The sequence below is a fragment of the Desmodus rotundus genome, chromosome 12 (assembly GCF_022682495.2).
Source record: "Desmodus rotundus isolate HL8 chromosome 12, HLdesRot8A.1, whole genome shotgun sequence".
Taxonomy (NCBI): Eukaryota; Metazoa; Chordata; class Mammalia; order Chiroptera; family Phyllostomidae; genus Desmodus; species Desmodus rotundus.
In genome coordinates this window covers 88,909,785-88,924,577 of record NC_071398.1, presented here as the reverse complement: position 1 = coordinate 88,924,577, position 14,793 = coordinate 88,909,785, and the positions used below count along the sequence as shown (strand labels likewise).

Here is a 14,793-nt window from a genome sequence, read left to right as displayed (position 1 = left end):
GACCACTCCTGGAGTGTGCGAAGACAGGCATCTCGTTGCTGCTCTGTTCTTTTCCACACGAGTGCTCTGTGTCTCCTGTGTTTGTTGATAGAGATGAACGGCATGGTGTCTACAAGCTATGTTCATGACATGTTCTTACAATGCAGTTTGTCTTGTCAAGCCCAAGCTACAGGCTGGGTAAAAATGTGGCCAAGCCTAATTAAAGAGCTAAGTCAGGAAATGAATAGGTTGGCAAACAGCTAAGAACTGGATCACATGGAAGAAGACACAGTGGTGTTGAGGTCAGGCCCGCAGGTAGTCTTTGAAATTTCAGGAAGGGTGGACCCAGAGCGGCTAATGTGATGAAGTCCAAGAGTGAAGGCTGGAGGCTAAGGATGTGTAAAGGTCAAGAAGTGGAATTGAAATTCGACTAACTATGAACAGCAAACTGTTGTAGGACAGTTCATTTGCAGCTACATTTATCCCATCTTTCTCCTACGTTGGCAGACTTTAGAATTCTTAACGAAGCATAGTCAGTTTGGATCTTATAAACATGATCTATGAAATGTGTTTATTTTTCAAATGATAAAACAGAAGTTTTCTACAGACTAAAATTCTTAGAAAAATCTCTCTTCCTAGATGGTAACACATAAAAACCTCCGTTTTCTGAGTTGACCAGAATGATTTTCAAATTTACCTAAATCAGTGATTTTCAACTTTTTCATCTCATAGCACACATAAACTAAATACTAAAACCCTGCGGCACACCAAAATAAAATATTTTTTTTGCCGACCTGACCCCACCCCCCAAAACCTAGCAGGTATAATTTTCATTCATTCATATCGGGCAGCTATTTTTATGTTGGCTGTTATCATTTTTTTTATTTGACAATCTAAGGGAAAAGAGGTCAGTGCCCCTGACTAGTCAGTTATTGCATGTTTTGAAGTCTTCTGGCTCACCGGTGTGCCGTGGCACACTGGTTGAAAATCGCTGACCTAAATTATAACCTACTTTAGTGTGTTATTCAATGCATACTGAAATGGTTTGCTTTTGTAGAGAACAAAATGCTAACGAGTCAGTAGATGAATACTGCAGAGGTTTCCAGTTCTTAATGTAGTCTAAAATAAAAGAAAACTTTCTTTGTATGGGTGGGATTTGGCAGTTCATTTAAATTCTCTACTAAAAAACATTTCTAAGAAATGTGTTAATTAAGAGATGTCTCTATCCTCCACTCTCACCCCGCAAAAACCATGCTAGCACACATGTTTGTTTTAAATAGGAAAACTTAAAATGTCCACAAAAGCAGTTGAGCAAGCTGTAACTGGATTGAACTATTCTGTGTTCTTCATCTGTACTTCCCCTCTGGGATCTTCCAACCTTCTCTCCCAGAGAAGTTTCCATTCTGGTCTGAATTTCGATCTTGATTTTGAATCCCTTGTTAGTGTCCAGGATGGTTCCTGGTGTTCCTACACCAGCGCCAAGGCCCAAATCAAAGTGTGTTTGAATGGAATAAACTTTCTTCATATTAGAAAACTAAAGCCATGCGTTATTGAATCATACTTGATTTTATGTTTGAAATTTGATGCCACAATAATATCTCCCATTTATGTACCCCATAATTAACTGCAAGGGAACAGTTGACTATTTGTGCTGCATCAGAATGAAAAATTTTATTCCTTCTTTTGACTTTTCAAACACATGCTAGTTCATTATTTTAGTAAAATGTACTAACAGATGTTAGGCAGAATGTGGACACATCTGGGACATATAAAAATACCATTCTCAGTCCCCAAAGGAGGGAAATAGCAATATTGCTTAGTTCTCCCCTAAAGTCTAACTGGCCCATCTTATTTAATGTTTTACTCCTTTAAGTTGGATAGTTAAGAGGAGCACCATTATTTTGGTTGTCCTGGGAATATAAAAAAGGAACAATGAACTAGAACACCAAGGGAAGTGTCACAAAAAGAAATACAGTATGCTGAAATACACATGAAACTTCACTAAAGCTTGTTGTAGAGCTGTACTTTCTTTTCTAAGCTAAAGAGGTTGTAAATCTTGAATTGCCTGCTTCCTGAAGCCACGTTGAATTATGTCTTTTTAGGCCTTTCTAATACAACCCTACTTAACTCGACCCTTTCAAAGAAAGCATAACACATCTATAAGATGCTAAATAAGGTTTTGGTAGAATAGATACTTATATGTGTGTGTGTGCTGTATACAGATTTTCTATATAGTGATTAAATCCCAAGCTATTCTAGTTTTTCAACCTACCTTTCAGTTTTTATTTTGTCTTGTTTTCTTAAAGCAAGTTTTGTAAGAAAACAAAAACAAAACCTGCTGGTTTTCTGTCAATGGATCAGGTTTATATACTGTTATATTTAGCATCATCTCCAGCTTCTAGAAAATAAACCATACTGAGGACTGGAATAATAACCTGTGCTGAGAGGAAGCTCTGGAGATGTTTGTCTCACATACTGTTTACCAGTTAGAAAGAAAAAAAAAATGCTGGAATTGTGTATCCAGTACTGAGCCAGAAGGCACATATGGCTTAATGGAAAGTATCTTGAACTTGGAATCAGATGACCTACCTAGGTTTGAGCCTCAGCTCTGCCATGCTGAGCTCAATGTGACAGAAGTCACATTTCCTCTGTCTATAAAGTAGGAATAATACCTTGGAGGATTGTTGTGAAGACTCAGTGAAATAACGGATACAAAAGTGCTCTGTAAACTGAGATATATATACATATATATATATAGCTTATGCGTTGGTGGCTTGCAGTCCTCACCTCAGATGGGCAGATAACAGATATTTGGAGCACAAGTGAAAGGAAATCCATGTGGTGGATACAATAGACAGGTGTGAATTTCCATTTAAGACACACTGCCTACATGCAGAAAGCCTCTGGAGGGACTAAATGCAATTTTGATAGAAATTTCCGCTCTTGAGTGATAATGGTGAGGCAAAACAAGCTCATTCTGTCACACGAGGTCAAAGATTCTCAGTCTTTCCTTCTCTTAATATGTATTTCTTGAGCATCTACTGTATGTGCCATTGGGAGTCTCTCTGTATACACTGATGGGCAAGGTTTCTGCTCTCAAGGAACTTATGTCCTAATTATATTAATTACACTAGTTACACACTAGTTACACTAATGTAACTAGTATAACTAGTCACTAGTGTATTAGTGTAAATTTAGTGACTGGTACTAGTAACTAAAGATATCAGTTCCACTAATATCTTTATTCCAAGCACTTGGTAAAGTGTAGCCACCTACCAAATGCTCGATAAAAGTTGATTGAGCTGAACTAATCTAATTTTGTAGCATTACACATAGCAGACGGCCAGTAAAGAGGTGATTTTTGTGATCAGAAATGCCTACCTAATTCACCGTGTGATTAACAGGGTACTACTTCTGAAGTTTGCAGGAAAAAATAACCATTTTAACCAGAGTTTATCTAGCCATCCACCTATAATATGATACTTATATTATGTAGTGTTAATGTATTATTTTCCTACTTAAAATATGATTATCATTCTAATAAGCATATTTAAGAGGTGGGGGGCAGAGTGTTAGAAAATGTTTTTCAGGGTGATATCCCTTATGTCAAGTCAAAAAGTTAGCCAAAAGCAAATAGGCTGGAGATGTCAAATCACTATTGAAAGACTGCTACAGACTTGCCTTTGATTTACTATACAATTAAAGCAAAAGGGAAGAAAATGGAAAGTCTGTTCTGTTTACACAATGGTCAACTCTTGACAAGTACAGAGAGTTTATTTTTGAAAGCATAACTCTCTGGAAGCCACTCAAGAGATCCAATGCTATGAAATAAAAGTTCTTGGAGTTTTTTCATAATACCTAGGAGCTAAATGAGGGGGTCTGGGTGGCTGACATGATTCCTACTTCTCCTAAACTGGGTTCAAGGATTAAGTTCAAGGACTCAGTCCCCTTGCAGAAGGCTATGTGGAACAAGTTTTGGCCAATGAAACGTGAACAGTGATTTATTTCCAGACTAAGGCTGTTAAAACACCATGGGGATTCTTTAGTCACTTTCTTCCTCTGCCACGGAAACTCAGTTGTCACGTTCTGGGTGATACAGTGTCAAGATGGTAGATCGACTGTCGGTCCAGAGTAAGTTTGATCCACATGAAATATGAGCAAGTAATAAACTTCTGTTAAGGCATGGAGATTCTGGAGATGTTTACCACTACACCATAACCTAACCTTTCCTAATTGATACCGTCAGGAAGGCCCACAATACTCTCAAAGTGCCAAGTTTTTGAGTAAGCGATGAACTAGATAATACGGGTTCCATTAATTTGTCCATAGTACCTTCCATATGAAGGATGCTAGCCTGAGGTCTAGCTTTTTAATCACATTTAATCCAGATATCCCCTAAGTTTTCCATTTTCCCACTAATTCTCCTGTGAATATTTTTAAGTACTATATTTAACTTTCATCCATAAAGATACTGTACTTTTGACAAATAATCGCTTTTCTCAACATCAGTTGAATTTCTTAATCTAAATACACATGATTTTCATAAGCATTTTAACAGAGCAAAAGGTTCTGAATTATGAATATACTTCATTGAACTACACATGTAGTCATCGCAAATAAAGACGGGAGACACTTCTGCAAGTGCACTGTCTCCAGAAAGGAGACCCTTACCAGAAGGAAAACTTAGAAGCATTAATGATTATTTTTATGTTATTTTTCCACATTGGAAGATGGGCTTGTAGAATCTGAGAATTACAGTTTCTAACTTTAAAACTATAGATAATAGATGAAAGTTTCCAAATCACTGAAAAATAATAATGCTTTGCTCTTATTTACTTTAATGGATTGTTAGGTAGGGTACCTAATGCGTTGTCTTTAGTATTTTAAATACTTAAATCCTAGCCCCGCAGGGATCATCTCTGAACACACCAGTTGGAATTGATCCTTTGCTTTTCCAGAATCCTAAGTACATTCATACCACTTATTTGGCATTGCTTGTAGAGAGCTTTGGAGAGTTCCAAAGCTGGAAAAGACCTAAGAATCATTCAACACAATCCTCTCATTTTGCAAATAAGAAGAATAAATCCAGAGGAGTTATGTACTAACTTATGTAAGTCACATAGTTAGAGACACACCGGAGGCTCTAAACCTAGCTTGCCCAAGAGTTCCCAGCGCAATGCATACCTTTACGCCCGGAGAACCCCTCTATTACCGTTATTTTTTCAAAAGACGTCCACACCTCATCAATAGTACATCTTGAGGTCAGAGAACTCCTTCAGTTCTTTGTTACTTTCTCGGTCTATAGCTTAATTTTTATGCATGTATATAATCTTTGGTAGACTAACTGGTTATGTTTTAGATTATGATTACGTGTATTTAATCTATGCTTATATTCTCAAGTTCAGGAGGTTACTACTGGGAGGGACCAAACAAGTAGAAATAGAAGAGCAGCCAGGTGAATAGTGAGAGCTGATGAGAACAAGCAGAACGCATACAGACTTCCAGCAATATAATGCGAGAACTGAAGGTCATTTTCCCTGGGGTTATTGGACCTTGTAGGTTCAGTGTGCAGGGTGGAAAGTGAGTGTTTGTTGAAAGGGGTGGCTGGGTTCTGAAGTTCAGGTGAAGTTCTGGAGGTGAATACCCGAGGAGGATTTCTACGGGCGGGATGGGTGTAAGAGCTGGGGGGGTGGTCAGGGAGGGGCAGTCGCGGGAGAGCTGGGCTCGGAGCGCAAATGCCCGCAGCTGGCCAGGACGCACAGGCGCTGCTAGGGCCCAGGCCCCTGCACAGAGCGCCCAGAGGCAGTCGGGCCAGACCCAGGTGGCGCCTCCGTCGCCGGGCGTTGCCGGGGGCTACGTGGGCCCCCGCGGAGGGCGCAGGGGGCGGGGCCGGCGGCCAGGGCGGGGCGGCGGCTCGGGCCTCCAGGCCAGCACGCGGCGGCGCTGGGGCGCCAAGCACGTTCCGTCCTCATCTCCGTCCCCGTCCAGCGCCTCCGCCTCCTCCCTCGCTGGCTCACTCCTTCCCGCCCTCCCCGCAGCGCTGGCCGAGCCGGCTTCCCCTCGGGCTCTCATGAATATTGAGCGGCCCCTGTTGTATTTCCCGAGCTCCATTGCGGAAGCCGAGGCTCGCCATATTGTGCAGCGGCGCCGGCGGCCGCGGCGGCTTGTGCTCGAGTCTCGCTCCGGCCTCGGTCAGCGAAGTCCCGGGCTGGGGCAGGAGCCGGTGAGTCGGGCGGGCAGGCGGAGGCGAAGGGCGGGGGAGCCGCAGCCTGGCCTTGCGGCGGCAGGACCAGGTGGCCGACGGCGGCCCGGGGGTGTGTGTGTCCGTGGGGGTGTGAGGGGACATGGCGTCGCCGCCCCCAGCCGCTCTCGGGGTGGGGAAGGCGGCTTCTCATTGTTCCCGTCTCTTCGAGGGTCTTGGCGGGGACGGTGAGTCCGGCTTGTGGAGGACCCGGCAGGCGAAGCGCAGGGATCCCTGCCGCCGCCGCCAAGCGCTCTCTGCCGGCTCTACGGAGCCCGGGGCTGCCGTGCTGCCCCCTCCTCCCGGCCGGGGCCCCAGCCTCTCCGCCGCCCCTTTCCGGAGGCGGAAGGCGTGGAATACGGGTTTTTTCCTCCGGGCTTCCCCCTCGCAGCCCGTGGTGTGTCTAAACCGTGGGGGTGGGGTGGGGGCGCTTTGTGCAGAGAGCCCCTTCCGCCTGGGGTGTCGGAGTCAGGGATCGCGCGGAGGCGCTCCTCGGCGTCGGGGGTTCCCTGCAGGCTGCGGGGAGACCCCTCTCGGTGAAAACATTCCTGGAGTGCTGCCCGCCTGCCCGCGCGGGAGGATCTGTTGCTTTCTAAACCGTGAGGTGGTCCTGGAGGAGTCGTGGGGGGAGGGGGTGTCTGGGTTAGTTTCTGCTGGAAGCTTCGCTCTTTGAATCCTGTGGTTTACGCGAAGGTCTTTGGCACCCAGTGTCGCCCGGGAGCTCTCGATCTGCTCGTCGGGATCGTTTCTTTCCTGCAGAACTCACCTCCCTCCTCCCGGAGGTACTGTTAGTAAAAAACTGGTCTCCCACTTTGAGGTTCATCCCATTATTGGCCCGCTACGGCCATAATCATAATGGCTTATCTCCTTGAAGTCTTTTTGGGTCTCGACTGCATGGCTGTCAGAAGTGTTCGTAATGTGTGTGCCTTTTCGTGGGAAAATGGTTTGAAGATGTCAAGTTGCCTTGAGGTGTGTAAAGAGATTTGCTGTGAAAAGGATAGGTTTGCATTCAGTTATTTTAGTAATATGCTTTACTGCCTTTAAAAATTAAAATTGGGACATGGTTTCAGGGTTTTAGAATGAGAATCATGCTGAAAATTAATGTATGAGTGATTGGCATTACATAATCTACTTTTGATAGTTTTCAAGATGATGAGCTGAAATACTTAGTGTAATTGGTAGTTAATCTTCTTTCCCCACTTGCCTTACGGTATAGTTGTTGAATATTTAATAACTTACACTGGTGTTAGATTGTGGTTCTTAAAATGAATATTTGATGCTTTGATTTATAAAGAATTTAAATGGCAGCAGCATGATTTTTGGTTATTCCTCTCCCCCTCTTCCTGAAATTTCTACTTGTCACAATCAACAGGTATTTTTAAAAATCTTGATTGTACATTGAATATACTTTTTAGAAAAATAATGGGTAGTTATATAAGACTCCATTTTCCAGGGATAGCACAGCAAATATGGCCTCTCACTTGTTCTAGGGATTTGAGTTATTTCCTTCAGGTACCCTTGTGGAGTCCACATTTGAGGTTAATTTTAATAGGTGAGGGAGTGAAATGGAGAATTTGCGAAGGAAAACTGCCTCAGTAGGCTAGTCCTTTCGAGTATCTGAAAAATATGCTAATGGTTCTTAAGTGTGCTGCGTAGAAAATTTTCAAATTAGAACCACTAACATAATGCAGACTTCGAGAATTTTGAAATTTCCTCTGCCTGTGAGGAGCACTCAGACAGCTAGTTCCCAGGTTTGTATGGATAGAAACGTAGAGCAGGTCAGCAAACATCTTTGGATGTCAGGTCTGTCTCTTTCTTCTGATTTATTCATGATTTATGTTTATATTATGCAGTCATTGGAGAAAAAGGTGATAGATGTCTAATGAATAATATATAACCAGATGTTTCAGTGACAGTTTCATTTCTATACATTAGCAAAAAAGTGTAATTCCTTCCAGCCAAGAGAAGTGAGTTAATATTAAAAAGCACTTTATTAAAATTATGACAGCATTTCTAGTATGACTTAAAGCACCTCATAATTTATTAGTGGCTCATTTATTAAGTCTGGAGAAACTAAACAGTGCACCACAGTTTGCAGTTTTTAAAAAAGGAAAAATACTGTGAGATTATGTATGTTCTGCCCACATATAGATTTCTGCTTAATTTTTAATTAGTGTTGTTTATTAACATGCTGTGGGAGACATATATTGTCATCAGAAACCATTTATTTAATTTCCTGGGGTTTTTTTTTTCATTTCTCCAAAGTCTGTGTTATCATACTAACTTACTGAATTTAGATCCCGATATAATTTAGGGCATAAAGGTACAGTAACATTTCCCCTGTCCATTCCCTGAAGGTCCATATATCCTGTCTATTCACCACCCCTACTCTTAACTACCTAATATGTCAAATGGGTCCTGTGGTGTCTCTTGTCATAAGAGTACAGCTTGGTTGACTTCACATGGGTGTGCTGACGGTGGCAACACAACCCTTAACGCTGAAGCTGAAGCTGCTGTCAGGATGTCCCTTGGCAGAGAGTAGGGGGCCTGTCACCCAGTTTTATGCTTTGTGGAGGAACTCCCATGGAACTGGCCGTGGACTTTAAAGTTTGAGATTTCGTTTTACTTCTTTTGGGCTAGTGGATGGCTCGGCCTAGTGATAGCTCTTCTTGGAGGCTTAGCATCTACATACATCACTAAAAATTCTTAGAAGTAGTCCTGTTGCTCGAATTTGCCTTCTGCCATGTCTTTTAGGGAAAGAGTTAACAACACGTTTGCTGCTTCTACATATCTCTGTGTTGTCGTAATTTTTAAAAGTCAGTTTACTAAGTGCAGTGATGAAAAATTGTTTTTGAAATTAATCTCAGAATAAATTGCCTAATGAAGTCATCTTGTTAAGTGATGTAATAGATCATCTGAAAAATATCAAAGCATTTTGGTCATTTGTTTTCAAAAGATGTGTTGATTGTGGGCTCTCCTGCAAGAGGGATTTCTTTTTGTTTCTGCTGTACAGTGGAGTTGAGTATTATGAAGAAGTTAAATTCTAAAGTCAATATGTAAAATGAAAATCACATGTAGTAAAAAATTATACTTGAAAATTCCTTAAAAAGGGAGAACAACATGCCAGTAAGTTCAGCTCAGTTTTAGTGTTGGAACAGATTGCTGTTTCTTTGTTGAACACTAGATGAAGTAGTTAGCTTGCATTTAGGGGCCATGTTGAACAGCAAAAAAAAAAAAAAAAAAAAAAAGGCTTTAAATATCAGAATCACATTCTGGATGGCGTAATGCTCACACTGGGAGAGGCTTGTGGGAACTGAGACCCCTGAGGAGCAGCAGAGCAGCTCTGCCATCTCACGTTTTCTCTCAGAGGTGTGCTGGAGGGAGAGGAGGGGGGCGTGCCTGCTCGGAATTGCCTGCTCCGCTGCAGTATTTCTCATATCCTCTCTATTTTATCTTTTCAAGTTGAATAGTTTACATCACAAAAGTTAAATGATTTTTGTGCTGCAGCTTAACAGGCACAAATGTAAAAGGTTTTGGGTTATCCTTTAGAAAATAGGTTTTTATCTGTAGGAATAACTCCACACTTTCTTTACCCTTCAATGAAGTAGCAAGAGGATGTCGCAGAGGAGAGCAATTAAAATCACTGTGTTTAATAATGTACTGTTGTCCAGTAAAGGAAACAGAAACATCAGTAGGAATTTCAACAGTGGGGATTTAATAAAGGGAGTTGGTGAGGTGCACGTAAGAACAAAAAGGGAACAATTCAGCAGTCAACCTGAGAACTCAGAGAAGAGGTTCCATGGGCCTGGCTCTGAACTCTTGAGGAGGTCAGTGGTGTTTAGCTGTTGGGACAGCTAGTTCTGGGAGATGGAAAGAAGCTGGAGGCTGGAACCAGTGGCTGCTGCCAGCAATTGGGAGGAAGTCCCTTCGCCCCCTTCCTCCTTTCAAATCTTCGTTTACTACCTCCATTGGCAAAGCCTAACAAGGAGCCTGCTGGCAGAAGAGTAGTTAAAGACAGTTGCACAGTCTCAGCTACAACACCAGAGAGCAGAGACTAGAATGGAGGTTTAGAAGATGAGAATCATTGAGTAAATGACCTGCACAAATACCCTAGGTTTTAAATACAATAATTTAGATAGGAAATCCTGCCCTTACCTTGCCTGTTCAAAAAACATTTATTGATTATCTTCTTTGTGCCAGACCCTATGCTAAGGATTAGGCATAGAAAAATGAATTGAACGAGGTTTCTGTCCTTGAGGAATTTACATTCTGAGTGGGGATGACAAATAAACCACGTACTTACAGTTTATTAAATGCAGTAACAGATGAATGATGCGCTTTGGGAACCCAAAGGACATAGCAGCCTACCTGCCTCTGCTCTGTCTTGTTCAACTTTATGCCTACTCTTTTTATTTGGTCTCTTGATCAAATCCAGCCTCATTCTGTCTGACTCCTGAGTCCAGCCCAGTACTTATGAAATTGTTTCCGAGGTGCTTCGATTTTTTCGTGTAATCGTAATCATCATTAGTTTAGCATTTTTCAGTGCCTTATTCATCTGGATTAGGAAGACTGTCACTTTCAACCTAGCCAAGTACTGTGCACATAGAAGACATTTTGAAATACTTATTTTTGTAATGGATAATGGGGATTAAACTATTGATCATTACTTTTGCAGATGTTGTCTGCTCATTCCACGGTCATAAAAGATAGTTTGGGTAAAATGTTATTTGGTTTACAGATGTGAGAACTTAAAGAGTAAAATAATTGGTTCACTTAAATTGGATAGTACCAATTAAATTCAGTGGCTGATCTAGAAATAGGACTTTGGATTTCTGATGTGCTGTATTCTAGAGCCAGCCATTTTGGCAGGAATTTGGTTTGATGGCTAACCAAAATCCTTTTCTACCTTTGTTATTATAGCCTATGCTCTAAAATCTCACAGTTATTTCTGTAGGGAAAGAAAAGGCAGAAGTCCCTCATTTTATTTCCTAAAATTAGAAACATCATGCAGTTTCTTTTTACATTGTTCTTTTAGTTGTCCACTCTTTATCTCCTTTTCCCCCCTGTATTGATTACCACTACTTCTAGTCGCTATTATAAAATGCACAAACTGCAGTATTTCATTTTGACTTTTTAGAAGTGTTCTGCTTGTTTCCCCACAGTAGACTATGCTGATTTAACTTAAAATCAACTGATTTTTCACTTTTAAAAAGATGTATGCTTCCATGCCAGTAATTGCATTAACCCTTCACTATTATACTATTTACTACAGAGTCCAATTCAGTCTGGGACGGCTGTCTTGGAATCTAGCCAAAGGTTTTATAGAAGCCTTTACTGTATAATCCCAGAAGGGGTAATATTGACTATAGTGGAAGGCAGGAGACTTGGTTTCTAGGTCTGGTTCTACTACCAGCAAGAATGTTGACTTTTCTGTTGTAAAACAAACAAACAAACAAACAAACACCCAGTGGATGAAGTTATCATTGATGTGCTAACTGAGAGAAACAACACTCAGCGCAGTGTCCAGAGATCAAAGCTGCGGATCTCCAGGAAAAAGAAAATCCCCTGGCTGCAGCCCTGAAGAAGCCCTTACAGGCCACCTTAAGGAAGTGGCTTTGGCTTTAAAAACGTTCGGCCTGGTTGGGTGCTGATGGACTCTGTGCTGCCATGAAGGGTCCTGGAGCTAATGCAGGTATTCTGAATGAAATTCGGGCATCAAGAACTAGCAGAAATTAACAGTCTGTAGAGGAGAATTGAAGGGAGATCTGGCTAAAGACATCACCTCAAACACATCTGGAGATTATCAGAAGACTTTGCTTTCTCTTTGTTAAGGGTGACCGAACTGAGGATCTTGGCATAAATGAGGACGTGGCAGATTCAGATGCCAGGGCTTTATATGAAGCAAGAGAAAGGAGAAAAGGGACTGATGTGAGTGTCTTTTAATACTTTTTTTTTTTAATCCTCACCCAAGGAGGATATGTTTTATTGATTTTTAGAGGGGGAGGAGTTGGGGGAAAGAGAGAGAGACAATGTTGTGAGAGAGAAACATCAGCTGCCTCCTGTGTGCACCACGACCTGACTGAGGATTGAACCCGCAACTCAGGTGTATGCCCTGACCAGGAATGGAATGTGCAGCCTTTTGGTCCACGGGATGATGCTCCAATCACCTGACCCACCTGACCAGGGCTGTTGAATACCATTCTTACCGCAAGAGACTGCCCCCATCCTCGCAGAGTGTTTCAGAAGTACACGAAGTACAGCCAGCATGACATAAAGTTCTGGAACTGGAGATGTAAGGTGATGTGTGGAGAGTTGCTTTATAACTATTGTGAAGTGTTCTTTGCCGAGAAGCTTCATCAGGTCAGGAAGGATGTTGGAACACACCATAAGGCATTGATCAGGATTATAGTTTCCCATTCTGAAACTGATATGAATGGTATCAAAGCATCCTATCAGAAGTTTTCTGGTCTCTCTCTGCCAAGCCATCCTGGGGGAAGCTGAAGGAGAGTACAGAGAGATCCTTGTGGCTCTTCGTTGAGGACAGTAAACATTCCCTTGATGATCTCAAGCTTTTTGAGCAAAAGATTTTTTAAATCATACTTTTCATTCCCTACTGTAGACTTAAGTAGGAAAGTTTCTGAAGCAGGGTTAGTCTAACTGCATTCTGAAAGCTGTAGCCTATAAATCATTTTTATATCATAACTGTACAATGAAGATAAGCTTTCTTTGAAAAAAAATGTATTAACCCCAAGCCATAAAACCCCATAAACATGTGGTTCTAGTAATGTTACCTGAGAAAGCTGTTTGTGTATCAGACAATAAAATGATTTTACAGAGGAAAAAAACACCCTTGCTGACCTTACAGGTTATTTGTAAAGACGTAAGAGGTAAAAGGGGTTTGTAAATAGCAAAGCACATTATGATTTAAGGGGTATATGTGAAGAGAGAGAGACCTATTGATTTATGGCATGGTCCTGGGGATAGTTTTGTGTCTACTTTCAAGTTTTTGAGTTTCCCTATTTAAAAGAAAGTTGTTAGGGTGAAAATGGTGTGTGGGAGAAGTTGTGGATGTTCTGTAATCCTGCTTTTCCCAAGTTGGCTGACCCTGTAGAGTCCCTTTCCCTACCAGGTGTGAGGTGATATCTCATTGTGGCTTGAATGCATTTCCATGCTGATTTGTTCGTCTGTTCACCTGTGGGCCATCTGTATGTTTTCTTTGGAAAATGTCTATTCAGATCTGTGTGTTTTTAAATCAGATTGTTTGTTTGTTTGTTATTAAGTTGTAGAAGTTCTTTATTTCGGATATTAGTTCCTTATCACATATATGATTTGCAGTTAGGTTGCCTTTTCATTTTGTCGATGGTTTCCTTTTGCTGTGCAGAAGCTTTTTAGTGTGATGTAATTCCACTTGTATGCTTTTGTTGCTTTTGCTCTCTCTCTCTCTCTCTATTTAAACATATTAATTGCTAATAAGATCTGGATGTCCATTAGGACAGATCTTATTAGCAATTAATATAAATATTTAAATATATATTCTAAAGCATGCTCATTTTATAGGTGAAGAGGTTTAGTGATATTGACTCACTCCAAGTCAATATTGATTTCCAGTATATAGGAGCTGGGCCAAATTTTTGCTGCTTTCATGAACCTAAACTTTATGCTTACCTTCAGATTTACCAGAGCTGTAAGATTTCTTTCTGTCCTTAAAGTTTTGGGTTTCTTTTTCATCCTTCTAAGACCCTGGCATTTGAAACTACAGAAGCTGCTTTTCCAGTTTTAAACTTTTTTGATCTGAGTTGCACAAGCCCGGAGACAAGGAAGGCCTCAGGAGAAAAAAGATTAAATCGCTTTACCTTCTGGAATGTTTCAGGAACCCAAAATGAGAGCAAGGTCTCCTGAAGCCAGTCTGACTGCTGCTGTTTCCCGTAATAGTTGTTGTTCTTCCTTCTGCAAGAGAAAGTCTACCCTGTGTGACAGAGGGACACTGAAAACAGATTCTTCCCTCCTTTATTCTTACCTGTTGTGTTAAAACTGCTTGGTAAAATCTGTACGTGTTGTAATAGGATTGAAAAACGGAGGGGACCTTGCCTCCCACAAACTCCAAACTGTTGTCAACTTCTAAAGCATAACTTGACATAGCTGTAATTGTAGCATAGATGCAAATTAGTGGCTTCTCATCACTTTACCTTATAAGTCATTAGGTATGATGTTAATAATTGTTACTTTTAATGATTGAAGAAATTTCCTGTTGATGTTGCAGCAAGTATCTCTATACTGATGGCATTGTTATTGTATTAGCGATAATAATAGTGTGTTTGGTGTAGTGGGTGGTTAAGGGCATGGCCTTAGTGAAACGGATGTGGGTTTGAGTTTTGCCTTTGACCCTTGTGAACCTTGAAGAAGTTGCTTGGTTGTTTACTTACTTTATCTTGATTTCCTTATTTATTTAAATGAAGGCAATTATGGTATCTACTTTATATAGGTATTAAGATTGAGCAAGATTTAATGTAAAATAGTAGACACTCTGTAAATGTTACTTATTATTAATAGCATTATTTCCTAGGACTGGGATA

General features: G+C 41.1%; 1 protein-coding gene across 1 annotated transcript in view; it reads left to right on the top strand.

Moving 5' to 3' along the window:
* Window positions 1–5,880: 5,880 nt before the first annotated feature.
* The window catches only part of RNF2 (ring finger protein 2), a 36,996-nt gene continuing 28,083 nt past the window's right edge, over window positions 5,881–14,793 (top strand). The window contains exon 1 of the mRNA XM_053914659.2: window positions 5,881–6,202. The gene's annotated coding sequence lies outside the window, so the exon portion shown is untranslated. The remainder of the gene's footprint in view (window positions 6,203–14,793) is intronic.